The following is a 14,409-nucleotide window of genomic DNA, read 5'->3' as shown; positions in this document are numbered from 1 at the left end:
AAAATATGGCAAAGAAAGAACACTTTACGAAATATGGAAAGGAAAAAGATGGATGTCTTTACACAAGAGCAGTACACCCAAGTATGCGCCAGTTGGGACGCCATTTTCTGTAACTCCAATAACCATGTGTGCTCAGCAACTACCTAATATTTAAGATGTGCATTTACCACAATAACATATTTTTTTTTTTTAACTTTTATTCAAACTGTCCAATACTTTTCATGTTGGATTTGAAAAGCCGTTTAGCCCCTGCTCATCTTTATCTTGTACATGTTAAAAGTTGTCGTAAAGGAAGTGAAATATGAAGCTATCTCTTTCCCTCGATGCTGCAACAGTGAGAATGTCCCCATTGTGGGAATAAAGGGCTTTTCACACGGGGAGCCACACTTCACCTGCGTAGTCGCGTGGATCCGCGGGATCTCGCTCCTCATGTGAAGGACAATTCACTAACATGTCATGTCACTGAATGGCATGACATGTTTTCAGTTTTTAGCTATTTCTATTCTGTTGTATATGTTATAGGGTTAGATATGTAAATATGTACATACAGTATATAAATACATTATCTAATGAAGTTTTATAGTTTTTTGTTTGATCATAATTACTGATAAAATAAGACACATTCTATTCTATTTGTCTTACTATATCAGTAATTATGATCAACCAAAAGGTCAAACAAATGATATAATTATGTTATGCAGTTTAACAGTTTTTCATCTATTTGCCACACAAGCCATTTACGTTCTCCGTCTTCCAATGCCACCATGTCAAGACCTTTTGCCACCCCTTTGCCACCCCATGTCAAATTTTCTAGATCCGCCACTGCCAGTGGGGGAAAAAACGTACACTGTAAACATTTATCTGTAATGTCAAACAAACAATAATGCTCCACATACCACTTGGAACTATCGCTTGTTTGACCAGTTAAGCATAACGTTAGGTGCTGCCGGCGGATTGATAAGCGGATCAGCGCCGTATATCACGTCCTTTGACGTCTAGCGGATCCAATCTAGCATCTACGCATCTACCCCCCACAGGTGTCCATTTAATCATTTCTGGACGGTTATGTTCTTCTTCAGCCAATCAGTGGACAGAACCGGAACTAACGCGTTACCAGGCGGGATCTTGAACTAAAAACACAACAATGGCGGCGGTAACCTCTAGTAGACGGTACCATATTATCATTTTCGGTGCCACAGGGTTCACCGGACAGTTTGTTGTGGAGGAGGTCGCCGATGTGCTGCCGAGGGTCCCGGCGGTAGTTCCCTGAAATGGGCCGTGGCCGGGAGAAGCAGACAGCGTCTGGAAGAAGTGTTGAAACAAGCCGCGGGGAGGCTGTGTATGTGCCTGACAGGGTGTTACTGTAGCTAGCTGAGACACGAGTGTTTGCTGTCAAACTAATGTCGGGCTGCGTTTTACTGCCGCAGGATACTTTACTCACTTGACTGACAGAGGCTGTATAGTCTGTGTTTTTGGTTATGTAATGTTAGCTAGAACCTTCACTGAATATAAGTTGTTGTTTTGCACCAAAAACAGCTATCTAAGCTCTAGTTTTAGAAAGGGGCAGTTGGCAGCTTATTTAGCAGTTTAACTCACAGTTTGACCCAGTCTGACTAACCAGCAAGTAGAGTAATGGATAGTCTTATTTATGCTGTAGTAGGGCTGTGCAATTAATCGAAATTTAATCGTGATTATGATTTTGGCTCCCAATGATCACAAGAACAGAATAATCGAGAAAAACTATTATTTAGCTCATTATGTTTTGCAAGTAAACTGTTATTTTCCTTTGTGTTCTGAATGAAAAAATAAAGTTTCAATAGGAAAAGTATTAAGGTAAAGTTCACAGTCGTATGTGTTTTTTTTTTTTTTTTTTACTGTTGATTTATTTAACTTTTTCCACTGTTTTAAGTTAAAAAATTGCAACATCTTTCCAGAAGTCAACGAGTAATCATGTTAAATTATCGTGATTTCAATATTGACCGAAATAATCGTGATTATATTTTTTCCTATAATCGAGCAGCCCTATGCTGTAGTCCCATTAGTTGACAGTATTTGAGTACACATCATACCCCTCCCAACTTGATAACAGAGCACTGACACAGCTGATATTCAGCAATAACCATTTCAAAATAATTATATTCATATAGACTATTATTTATATTTAATATTTTCTGCTTTGTTTTTAATAACCTTGAATTAAAAGTGGCTCAGAAATGCTTTTCAGACTGCCTACATAATATTGTATATGAAGTGTTGCAGTTTAAGTCTTGACATGAAGACATACTGTACAGTACCACATATGAGGTTAGGGCTATGTGTAAAAGCTATCCACTGTACACGTACTAAAATATGATCTCTCTTTTGTCAGCTATGCCAGAGTTGAAGACAGATATTGAAATAATTGTTGCAGATGTGTCTATGGAGGAATCACTGGCCATCATGTGCCAACAAGGCCTGGTGATTCTCAACTGTGTGGGACCTGTGAGTATGTCATCCAGACTTTGTCAGGGTGTGAAACAAAGGAAACGTTGAGATGACATTTGTAAGGATTTTAAATTTGATTCAAACCGACACCAGTGCAATATTGTAGTTTGTGTTGTGTTTGAAAATTCCCTCTCTGCCCTTTGTCCTTTTAGTACAGATTTTATGGTGAACCAGTGGTCAAAGCTTGCATCGAAAATGGAGCTCACTACATAGACATCTGCGGGGAGCCTCAGGTAGGAACATGAATGTACATTTCTATGTTTTTTAGGTGTTGATTTACTGTGGCTGTGTCTTTGTATTTATAGCTTGGTTATTATCACTGCTCTTAAAGTAGACTGCACTGTGCATGGTGGTTGTGTTCATAAAATCATATATGCAAAACAAAATCATTTAGTTTTTGTGTCTATGTGTACATGTGGGTATCCATCCTCTACAGTTCCTAGAGCGTATGCAGCTAGAGTACCACACCAAGGCGTTGGACAGAGGAGTGTATGTGATTGGCAGCTGTGGCTTTGACTCCATACCGGCAGACCTGGGTATTCTCTATACACAGAGGCAGTTCAGAGGTAGGACACAGAAGACAGGCTGAGTCAAAAAGCTGTAAATGGTTTACTCAATGAAGAAGGTAAAACGTTTAAAATGCTAGTGGGTTCTTTGAGCCCTCAAAACATTAAGGTGTACAACACTACATACATTAAACACAGCGGTGCTTTTTTTCAAAAACTGATGCTTTTACATACGATTGTCAGCTTTTGTTCACTTGTTTACTTTTATACCTCACAATCTCGAAATATAGACAAATCTAATTTTCTTTAGTAGTACCTAGATTAATGAATTAATTACTCAATACAGTAATAAATAATAATACTAGATTTCAACTGATTTTATCAGTTGAAATTGTCATTAATTTATCGACAGATAGAGAGCCTCAAACTGTTTTGCTCCGATCTTTAAAAAAACCAAAGGCTAATAGTGGCAGGTTTAGTTAAATGCATGTGATTGTATTTTAATAATGATACATTTAAACTGGAACTCTAACTGTGCAGTTTGGTCTGATTTCAGGAACACTGACAGCTGTGGAGAGCTTCCTGAACATTAGCAGTGGGCCTGAGGTAGCCTGACCAATTACAGCTTCTGTATTGCATGATGGGAAATGCAGTCTGATACTCCTCCAACCTTTTCAAAAGTAAAGTGATGTCTGTGTTGGTGTAAGTTCATATGATTGAGCTGTCACTTTAAGAACACAGTTAAAGATGTGACCAATCACAGACATCAGAAAAAAAAAAAAAATCAATGCAGGCACAAAGTTGAATACAATTTTTCTTAAATAAAAATCCCTGTGACACAGAAAGGTAATTTAACAGAATGTATGAGAGAGAGTACTTTAATAAACTACTTATTAGAAATCCATTTTAATTTCCCTTGAAATATTCTGATATCCAACCAAAACATTCTACTGACTGCTTTTCTGCAACTACCCTGCAGTTTCAGTCATAAGTAAGTAGGTAGGTAGTTAAGTAAGTAAATAGGTAAGTAATTAAATAGGTACTGTAAGAAAGTAAGTAGGTAAGTCAAGCTACCCCAGCTGGCTCAGGTCACCTAAATCTGTCAATCAGAAGAAATCTGGAGCCTATGTACATTACACCTTTGGTGTTTATTGAGGGGCCTTGTGGATAGCACTGGTTTCCTGCACCGTGACAGAGTTTTAATGTCAACTCAACCCTTGCAGGGCTCGTCTGGCCACGATGCCACTTGGCAGGCTGCTGTGCACGGTTTCGCAGACAGCAAATCCCTCCGCCAGCTGAGGAAGAAGCTCGGCCACAAGCCGCTGCCTGTGGTGGGAGCCAAAATCAGAAAGAGGTAAAGCTATAACTGAACAATTACTGTCTGGCTAAAACACTTTACTCTGAGTAATATTATTTTTATGGGGATGTGGGGCTTGGCAGCGATTAGTCCAGGAAGGTGGAAGGCGTGGTTCTTCAGTGCAGAGCAGAGAGAGAGCTCTTCCCTCTGAAACTGTTCCATCTAAGGGTGCTCCGATCAGGATTTTTGGGGCCGATCACCGATTGCTGTGAGCAGTATCGACCGATGCTGATCACCGGGTCTATTTGAAACCTTCTATTTATCATGTCATATATTTATCATATATTAATTTTAATATTCTTAACAACAATGCATAAGTATTAAAATTAACAGAAGATAATGTATTGTGAATTGTCAACGGTTTACTTTTATTGACAGGAAACGTTCAACATTCCACTTCCTCTGTTAGAAACACACCTTAAACAGCTTAGAGCTTAACATATAGCTAAAGCCTTATTCGGAATAAATTACAAAACAACTGTCAGTGTGTTCTTCAGTGTGTCTTTAGTGTGTTCTGAGCAGGGTGGGGCCACTTAAATTTTTTACCAGCCACTTTTTCCAGAATTCAAATTTATAAAAGAGAGTGCACTATCATATTTTGAATTGCTTTATTAAATTATGTTTTATTATTAATACATATTTTATTAATATAATGCATTTATTATGTGTAAGTAGCTTGTTGATCTTTACATTGTAAGTTAATATCCTATCCTGGCTTGGGACACACATTCATACGGTTTGATAAAGGACTTATTGGACTTTAACTTATCATTGATTTTACAATAACGAGTGTAGCTCATGGATGTATTAAGTGTAGCTGTCCTCAATTTAGGTCATCCTGTACGTCTCCTCTCCGGTTTTTCCTGCATTCACCGTGTGTGTGTGTGTGTGTGTGTGTGTGTGTGTGTGTGTGTCTCGTCAGTTGCGGGGTAGAACTGAGCAGCAGAGAGCCAACAGGATTAAAACGGCAGCAGCTTTCAAGCGACTTAAACATCGTTACAGTCTACATTGACGTTAAAATGTAAACAGGTTGGCAGGACGGTCTGAAATGTTTTGCACGGTCTTTCGCTGTACGTTTTGTCAATGCGCCACTTGTTTGAAAAGTACCTTCTCTTTTTCTTTACTTCGCCCTCAACAGCTTGTACATCCATAGCTACTGCTGACTCCGCGGCAGGCCTCTTAACACCGGGGATATGTCGCCACATTTTTTAACAGATAATTTTCCTTTCGTCTGTACCTCAGCCCAGCTAGCTAGCTAGCTAGTTACACGGCGTCCCAGACCAGCGCTGAAAACTAGCTACTCGACTATGCGTGGTCAAAGCCCCGGCTGTGAACGGTTTCATTTCCTGTAAGTTCTTCACAATAAAAGTCCTCCGTTATTTTGGTATTTGAATGTTTTTATTATGAAGCAGCAAAATCCAGAAATGTTAGGGATTCATTAGCAGTAACGTAACGCGATTCCTATAAGCATTGTGCATTGTTACTTAGCAACAGCATTCTTTGACAAAAACTGTCCAATCCATTACAAGGATACAAGGCTAATTTCCCACCCTGGTTCCGAGGCACTTTTTTTGACCAACTCGGGGAGACTGATCAGTCCAACTGCTTTTTCTGCCAACGGTCGGCCGTCTGGTTGGTGTGTAACTTAGCTTAGCTGCGTATAGAACATTTTCTCACGAGTAGTGCGTCATCTGATCGGCCTATCTGATCGGCCTTTATGGAGACCACCGATCAAACTATTTAAAGCCTTTATCGGCCGATAACGATTGGTTCCCGATCAATCGGAGCACCCTTACTATACAGCCTCTGTCAGTCAAGTGAGTAAAGTATCAAGGGGCAGTAAAACGCAGCCCGACATTAGTTTGACAGCAAACACTCGTGTCTCAGCTAGCTACAGTAACACCCTGTCAGGCACATACACAGCCTCCCCGCGGCTTGTTTCAACACTTCTTCCAGACGCTGTCTGCTTCTCCCGGCCACGGCCCATTTCAGGGAACTACCGCCGGGACCCTCGGCAGCACATCGGCGACCTCCTCCACAACAAACTGTCCGGGGAACCCTGTGGCACCGAAAATGATAATATGGTACGGTCTACTAGAGGTTACCGGCAGCACCTAACGTTACACTTAACTGGTCAAGCAAGCGATAGTTCCAAGTGGTATGTGGAGCATTATTGTTTGTTTGACATTACAGATAAATGTTTACAGTGTACGTTTTTTCCCACACTTTTTTGTCTTTCCCAAAGTTTCCATCACTCTTCTCCTTTGGCTTGTTCACCAGGTCTGGTCCAACCATAAAGCAGGTAACACAAATATTGTATGAGCTTTATAGATTTGTATTATTTTAGTATCCTGAGATGAACTTAAAGCTACCTTGGTGAGAAATGGCTGTCAGTTAGGAGCTTTGAAACCAAGTGATGTGAATTATCTGGTCTTGATGATGTAGTTTGTGTTGTCAAAAGCCCTGAAAACCTATTTTATTAATCGTCTTCTTATTATGAGCAATGGGGTCCAAAAATTAAAAGAAGATCTGCCACAGCTAGAATGGTTTTGGTTACTTTCTGGTCTTTGAACTTAAATGATGTTAGAGTTAAATTCACAAAACAATAAAACTGATTAGCCTGACGTCGTCATACTCAGATTCTAGTCAGAATATGAGTCTGATACTGCTCCATTGGGCTGTGATTATCGGGCGTGTTTCAACCGAACCAGGAAAGAAAATGCCTCTGCACTCAATTGGATAGACCTACAACCAATCAGAGCACAGAGTATGTGACATTGCTGAATCCCGTAGGAAGGACGGCAAAAACATCTTTCCGATTGACAAATGCCTTGATCGCGGTTCTCTGTTCCTCTTTTAAAATGAATGCGTTGTCAGAATCTACACATCTCAATTCTCCAGCGGCAGCCATCTTTGTTGTAAACAAATTCAACACAAGCGCTCTTTGGTGACGTGGTTGATTACGTTACTGTTGATCATCTGTCCATCATCGTCTAAAGCCCGTCCTGACAATTTGATTGGTCCGAACAGCTCTGGTTGGAGCACAGTTGCTCCACAACAGATCAAGTCCAGACCGAACTTCCCGACCTCAAATGTTGTGGGTGGGGCTAAGTTTGGCTGGCATCCAGACTAAAAACTGATATGAATACACACACTCTTGAGACATTCTCTTATTCATACTAAGTCTATGAACCTTTTTCCAAGAGCGATTGTTAATGATGCTTGAGAAAGTATTAAAAAGTCTATGACTGTTTCCTAATGGGATGTTAATCTTGATAGACAAAACAGTTGACTCACTGAACATTGATTATCCATAGTTTTGTATCCTCACAAAGATGGAACCATACAGTACAACACACATAATAAATATGCTGTGGATGACACCTTTTGTGTACAAACCAATGAGGCTGCAGTTTTCCTCCCACTTTTCTGCCACCAGGTGCCAGTGTTTCCTCTGCTCCTCATCCCTGACAAATATTTACACGACATGACAGCAGAGGTCATTTGGTGCCTTTGAGGATGCAGAGACAGTGCACGGCCTCCATTAGAAGACTGTGGCTGCACAATGAGAATGTGGAGAAACGGGAACAGGAACACAGAGGGTTATTATTGTGAGGTAGCAGACATCTCAGATCTGTGAATAGGATGTCAAGTTTAAAAAGAGCTGGCAGCATATTGTCTCTGTTTTTACTCTTTCTCCTCGTTGTGAGTCATTGTGAGCCTTTGTCTCATCTGTGTCCCTTCGCCCAGCTGTCACCACCACTCAAAAAAAAACATAACTATACACACAGAACACTGGTTTCAGCTCTGTGCAGTGAAAACTGAGAGTCTGCTGACAGAAAATGTCAGCTGGGTAGTTTCTATGTTAAATGGCTCTTCAGTACAGTGTGATGGAGGCTGTTGGAGCGGTGGGTGGGGTGGCGTTTCTGCTCTGGGTTTTTATGTACAAGAATGAGAGAGGGGGTGGGGGGGATTGCAGTGGATTCCCTTTGCGTAGCAGAGAGCAGTGAACGTGATATCTCAGGACCCCCTGGAGGGAATTTCTTCACATTTGGCACAGACGTCCACTTTGACTCAAGGATGAACTGATTTGATTTTTTAGTTATTTATTTTTATTGTATTATTTATCTCGAGCAATCAACAATGTTGCGAAAGAAAAAAGAAAAAAAAAAATGAAAACCACAAAATTAAAACAATACAATCAGATACAATCAGAATTTACCAAAGACAAAAAAATAATAAAAAAGGATAAGTTTGAGAAGGAGCAGGCGGAAGCATACAGCTAATCAAAGGTCAAAGGTCAAGGTTACTGTGACCTTCTAAAATATTTTTGGTCATAACTCAAGAATTCCTGCACTAATTATGACAACGTTTCACACAAATGTCTAATAGGATAAAATGATGACATTTTATATCCAAAAGGTCAAAGGTCAACTTCACTGTGACATCATAATGTTCTGCAGACACACTTCCCTGGCCATTATTAAATGCCATAATACAGATACAGATGGAAGATATTTGTTGGATACTGAGTTGGTGACACTAATCTTTAAAAACTGCAGTGGTTGTATAGATCAGTTCAGTTCAGTTTACACTGAAATTCATACACTGAAATAGATTACAGATAGATAACAAGTCTGGACAGACATGGATGCAAACTGCAACTTTACTGGTTGGCTGATTTTAAATTTGGTGGATTTATGAGGACTATTGTTGACTGCTCCTCAGATCTCTGCATGGTAAATTGAGACAGCTAGACTATCTGTCCAATTTGAGTTTTCTATCGCACGACTATTTTGCAGCGGCTCTGTGCGGAGTTTAGCACCGCCCATGATGATTCTGATTGGTTTAAAGAAATGCCATTAAATGCATTAGTCTGTATCTGTGCCCATGTGTCAGCCCTTTTAGGTCAAGGTCTTGCCCCATTAACTTCTGTGCTTTCAGGGTCCTACCTTGAGTGACAGAAAAGAAGGTGGATGGATATATAAACCACAATATTACCAATAAACCAAAAGGAATGTAAGAGGATAAGGTGGAATTTATTACAGTGGCTCCAAAAACCAGAACAATCCATAGTGTTCCTGTACTATGGTCTGGTCTCCTCAAGGGTATTTTGTTATCCTGCTGAATTATGGATGAACCACAGACAGAGAGAGGGAGACAGTCCTTTGGCAATTGAGAAGTATTGCAGCACTAGTTTACACTGATGCTTTTTTTCTTTTCTCAAGTCTCGGCCTTGTCTGAGCCAAGACTTCACTGTTTGAGGGAGAATCAGAGCCTTCTTTTTATGCCTAATCCTTTTGTTTCAGATCAAAGTACTGTAATAATTAGGACTTTTCATCCTACAACAACTGTCTCAAATATCCTCAGTGTTGGAAACAGGCTTCTATTTGTTTTGTCCAGATTTATGATTTATTGTTTTTCCCTCTTTAGTTCTTGTAATAGGAGCAGTTCTGTATTCTACATATAGCTTCAGCTCACGGGATATTCATCATGACCAATAATAAAGTGTTTCTCACCTGTGTTACTGTACTACGCTCATCTAGGATCTACTCTTTTTCTTTTTTTAAAGATCATTTTTTTGCATTTAGGCAATTAGGACATGAAAGGGGAGTGCCGCAGGTTTGTTTCCGACCTGCGGTAATTTCCTGCATGTCATTCCCACCTCTGTGTCGAGGACTGAGCCTCTATATATGGGCACGCGCTCTACCACTAGGCTACCCAGGCAAAAAGCATTTTTACATCATAAGAAATTGCTAAATTAATCTTAGTTTGCGAGTAATAAAAGTGAAGTACTTTTATTGTTCGCACAAGTCCACAGTGGTGGAAAGAAACTAAGTATCTTTACTGAAGTATTGTAGCCTACTTTAGTACAATTTTGAGGTACTTGGACTTCAGTATTTCCATTTCCTATGCTACTTCATACTTTCAGAGACAGATATTGTACTTTTAACTCCACTACACTTATTTGATAACTTTACTTACTTTGCAGATTCAGAGTAATAATACAATCAACAAATAAATGATGATGTATTATTATGGATAAAGATAACACTTTATTGATCCCTTGGTAACATTCACAAGCTACTCTGCAGTATACAGTATATAGTAAAAAAACCTGCAACATTAAAGCAATGTACACATTACTGCATCAATAATTATAATTCAATAATGTACAATATTCTTAAATGGGACATCATCTGTATAATTTGTACTTTTACTTTTTCTACTTTAAAGGGTAATTACATTTTTTTTTTAAACCTGGACCCTATTTTCCCATGCAAGTGACTAATGTGAACAAAAATCTTTAAAATTGGTAAAGAATTGAGCGAGAATGCTGTAACCGGCAGCCGCAAATAAGATAATTAATAAGATGATAAAAACATATAAAGTGAGGTAAAGTTTCTATTGTGTAGAGCCTGAAGCAAACACGCTTTAAGTGCAAAGTTGTCTTTATTGAAAAGTAGGAAATGTGCAGAATAAAGAAATACAGAGCTTCAATACTCAATCAACATCATTGTTTAAAACAGCCATTTAAAATAGTTTGATTGATTTCATTAACAGCAGGTTTAACAGTAGAACCTATATAATGTTGACACTATATGACATTATCAGTAGTGTTACTGTAATATAATTAATTACATTGTTTTATATACTAAAGAAAAAGAGAAAAAAGTGAAAGTGCCCATATTATGCTCATTTTCAGGTTCATAATTGTAATTTGAGATTGTATCAGAATTTAGGTTTACATGGTTTAATTTTTTAGAAAAACACCATATATTTGTTGTACTGCACATTGCTGCAGCTCCTCTTTTCACCCTGTGTGTTGAGCTCTCTGTTTTAGCTACAGAGTGAGACATCACACTTCTGTACCATCTTTGTTGGGAGTCGCACATGCTCAGTAGCTAGGTAAGGATCACATCAGCTAGCTAGCTGTTTCTCTAACTTCAGTCAGTACAAGGCAGGATTAGCCGGGAGACTTCTTCTAAATGAGGGCGTACTTCCAACTTTGCGTGGAATACCTGCAGAACAGGGACATGTAAGTAGTTCATTTGTAGATTATGGTGAACTCGTGTGTGTTGTAGCAGTGTTTTGCCATTGAGAACAGGGGGGCTAGTGACGTAGAAAGCCCTGCAGATTTTGAACAGCTCACCCGGAGACTGAAGGCAGGTTATATACAGAAACCCGTATCTCACTCAAAACAGCATGGATATTTTAGTTTTTTTTCCACGTTTGTATGCGTGTGGAAGCACAAGAGACACAAAATAACACCCCAAATCCCAGAAAAAGTGATTTTTTTCATAATATGGGCACTTTAAATAAATCATCACCAAAATGATTTAACAACATTGTTGCACTCCGCTTTCCACATCAGTGAGTGTTGGTAGTTCTCTGCTCTGCTTCCATGAAGAAGGCTTTCTCAGCCTTTTTACTGATATAAACACAGGTACTCAGTGCTGCCATTATTGCCTGTGTTGAGATTTCTTTCAATAACAGTGACACCAGCCTTCTCTGGAACAACATCTGTGTTAAGAAGCAGGGACATGGCCTGAATGGGATTGTTGCTGTTGTCTTTCTTGTACCACAGGCACACCTGAGGGCTATTTCACAAAACCAAGATTAAGCCGGGATTTCACAGTTATCCTGGCTCAATTTAGTCTTGACTCGGTTTCACAAAAGCAGAGGCACCTAAGTTATCATGGAGATTTATTCTGTAGTAAAAGTGGTCCGGACCAGGCTAACAGCCAGGATTTATTAATTCTGCTGCCTTTTCTGTTCACTTAGCAGTGCTTTTACCTTATTGTTATCTGCCTGCATTAAAAAAACAACAGGTGCATATTGCTGTTCATTTAAGTACTGCTATTATTTAAATAATTATTCATGTGACATTGTTACTGTTATATTGCTGTATGAAGACTGCTGTTCATATTGTTGTTAGACGTTTGATGAATATATTATGGCAGTTGTTGAGATAATTAGACAAGGCTGATAAAGTTGCCAAATGTGTTTTAAATGAAGTCAGTTACTAAGGGCAATATATAAAGTGCTGTACATGTGTGTTTCTATAGTGGACCAGTGGACCGAATCCGATGCTGTATTGCGGCTCGTACAGGTAGCCCCAATACAGCGAGGAACAGTTGCGGATGATGAAGGAACAAGAGGCGGACGGAGCAGCTGCTGCAGTAGAATGTAAAATGTTTGTCTGGCAAAGACTTTTTCAGCAGCAACCTTGCAATTATGTGCATTCAAACTACCGCACATGTGTACGACCGGGATACATTGGTACAGATCAGAGAATATGCAGGAAACTTTATTACAGACAGAATACTCAACACACTACGCAAGCTTCGCCTGCTAGCAGACCGCTAGCCGGGGAAGGGGACATCGAAAGCGGTGTGCGAGAAAGCGGAAACGCAGAACGAGGGCAGGAGTTCGAGCTAGGTGGAAAGCTAACGCTAGCCAGCCACTTGTCCCATCCATCCTGCTTGCAAATGTCCGCTCATTAGACAACAGACTGGACTACATCCAACTTCAAAGAAACTCCCAACGCGAGTTTGCAGACATCCTGCACCTCTGTTAGTATCTTCATCCACACGGATGTAACCTTCCGTGAAATAGTCATTGTCTGATCCATAGGAATCAGTGGCACTGACAACACAGATGTAGGTTTGTTTTGTAGTATCCAATGGTTTATCTATATGAATTATGATTATGTTTCTGGTATAAAGGTTTCATAAGACACTAAAATATGCTGAGTCTTTAGAAGAGAGTTTGGCAGTGCAGTGGTTTAATGATTAACCTCTTAGTGGCGTGATCTCACTGGGATGCTCAAAAGACGGTCTGGGATTGGATGCTGAGGGGTTAACGAACTATAGGAAGCCCCTGAAGAGGACACTAACCTATGCTATGTCAACTTGAATGTTCCATATGTTATCTAACATGTTACCTAAGCTACCCAATATATACTGTGGGTTTTAGAGACAGATTTAGAATGCATATTGGCGGTGTGTTCTCCAGACCTTCCATGGAGTCTGTAAATGGATGCTGTAATCTTTGATGTAATAAACCTTTTATAATCAAGAACAGTATCCAGCGAATCTCTCTTCCACACATCGGCAACACAGCACGGCAACCAAGACACAACAGTTTCTCTCTCTTCACCCAGGCGTAGATCCAGTTCCCTTACCCCTGCGGTTTAGATCACAGTCCACTCAGTCTTGTGATTGGAGATTTTGCTCCTTGGCTTCATCAAGGGACACATCAAGTTGTGTGATGTAGGTGGCCATTGTGGGTAACTGCATTAAAGAAAGACACATCATGAATTAACAGAATATGACAAGTTAGCAGCATGATTGTGCCTTTTCAGATGAGCTCCAATATAATCCTGAAACAAATTATACATCAGTTGTCAAATATGGATCATTATAATGACATGTAAAATTATATTTTATATGTGCATGCGGCACCCATTTACACTGCGTACACTTCATATAATTGATTGAAATCTGAAATAGAAAAATGTATGGTCCCAAGAAAATATTAAAGTTCTTGAACACTTATGTGTCTGCTGACGGTGAATGTTCGGCAGTAAGAAGTCAACTGGTCTGCTGAATTCTGTTGTACTTGTCACAAAGTGTAGCCAGGCAGCTATGTGTTTTCTTATTTTTATTGTATATAGTGTGGTGTTTTGCTTTTGTTTGTGTTTTTGCTTGCTTGGCACAGACACTGACGACTCCTCCAAACACACCGGTAGCGCATCTCCTAATTAGGTGAGCGGAGCTGGACCCAGGATAAAGGGGCAGGCTGTCAGACAGCAAGGAGTACGCCTGGCCACTGGCACTGCACAGACGCACCGACCAGGAACAGTCAGCAGGACAATACGAGTGCCACTGTCCCCCATCCACGCATACTGTACTGCTGTCATGTAGGATCTACTCTTGACCAAGTGACACCTCCTGAGCTCTCTTAAAGAGCTAAATGTCACTTTTAGCAGTTTGATAAATATGGGCCCTGACTTGTCAGCATGATAACCGTGATGGGAATAAGATGATAACATACTCA

At 39.9% G+C, this 14,409-nt stretch overlaps 1 protein-coding gene and 1 pseudogene across 1 annotated transcript in view; one reads left to right on the top strand and one right to left on the bottom strand.

The window, feature by feature from the left end:
- LOC116046978 overlaps positions 1-13,950 on the bottom strand; it is a 43,496-nt gene extending 29,546 nt beyond the window's left edge. The window contains exon 1 of the mRNA XM_036005687.1: positions 13,909-13,950. The gene's annotated coding sequence lies outside the window, so the exon portion shown is untranslated. The remainder of the gene's footprint in view (positions 1-13,908) is intronic.
- LOC116046980 lies at positions 1,067-4,469 on the top strand (annotated as a pseudogene).
- Positions 13,951-14,409: the final 459 nt, after the last annotated feature.

The sequence above is a fragment of the Sander lucioperca genome, chromosome 9, assembly GCF_008315115.2.
Source record: "Sander lucioperca isolate FBNREF2018 chromosome 9, SLUC_FBN_1.2, whole genome shotgun sequence".
Lineage (NCBI taxonomy): Eukaryota > Metazoa > Chordata > Actinopteri > Perciformes > Percidae > Sander > Sander lucioperca.
Note: the sequence above shows the minus strand (reverse complement) of the source record. Positions and strands in the feature narration are given on the sequence as shown.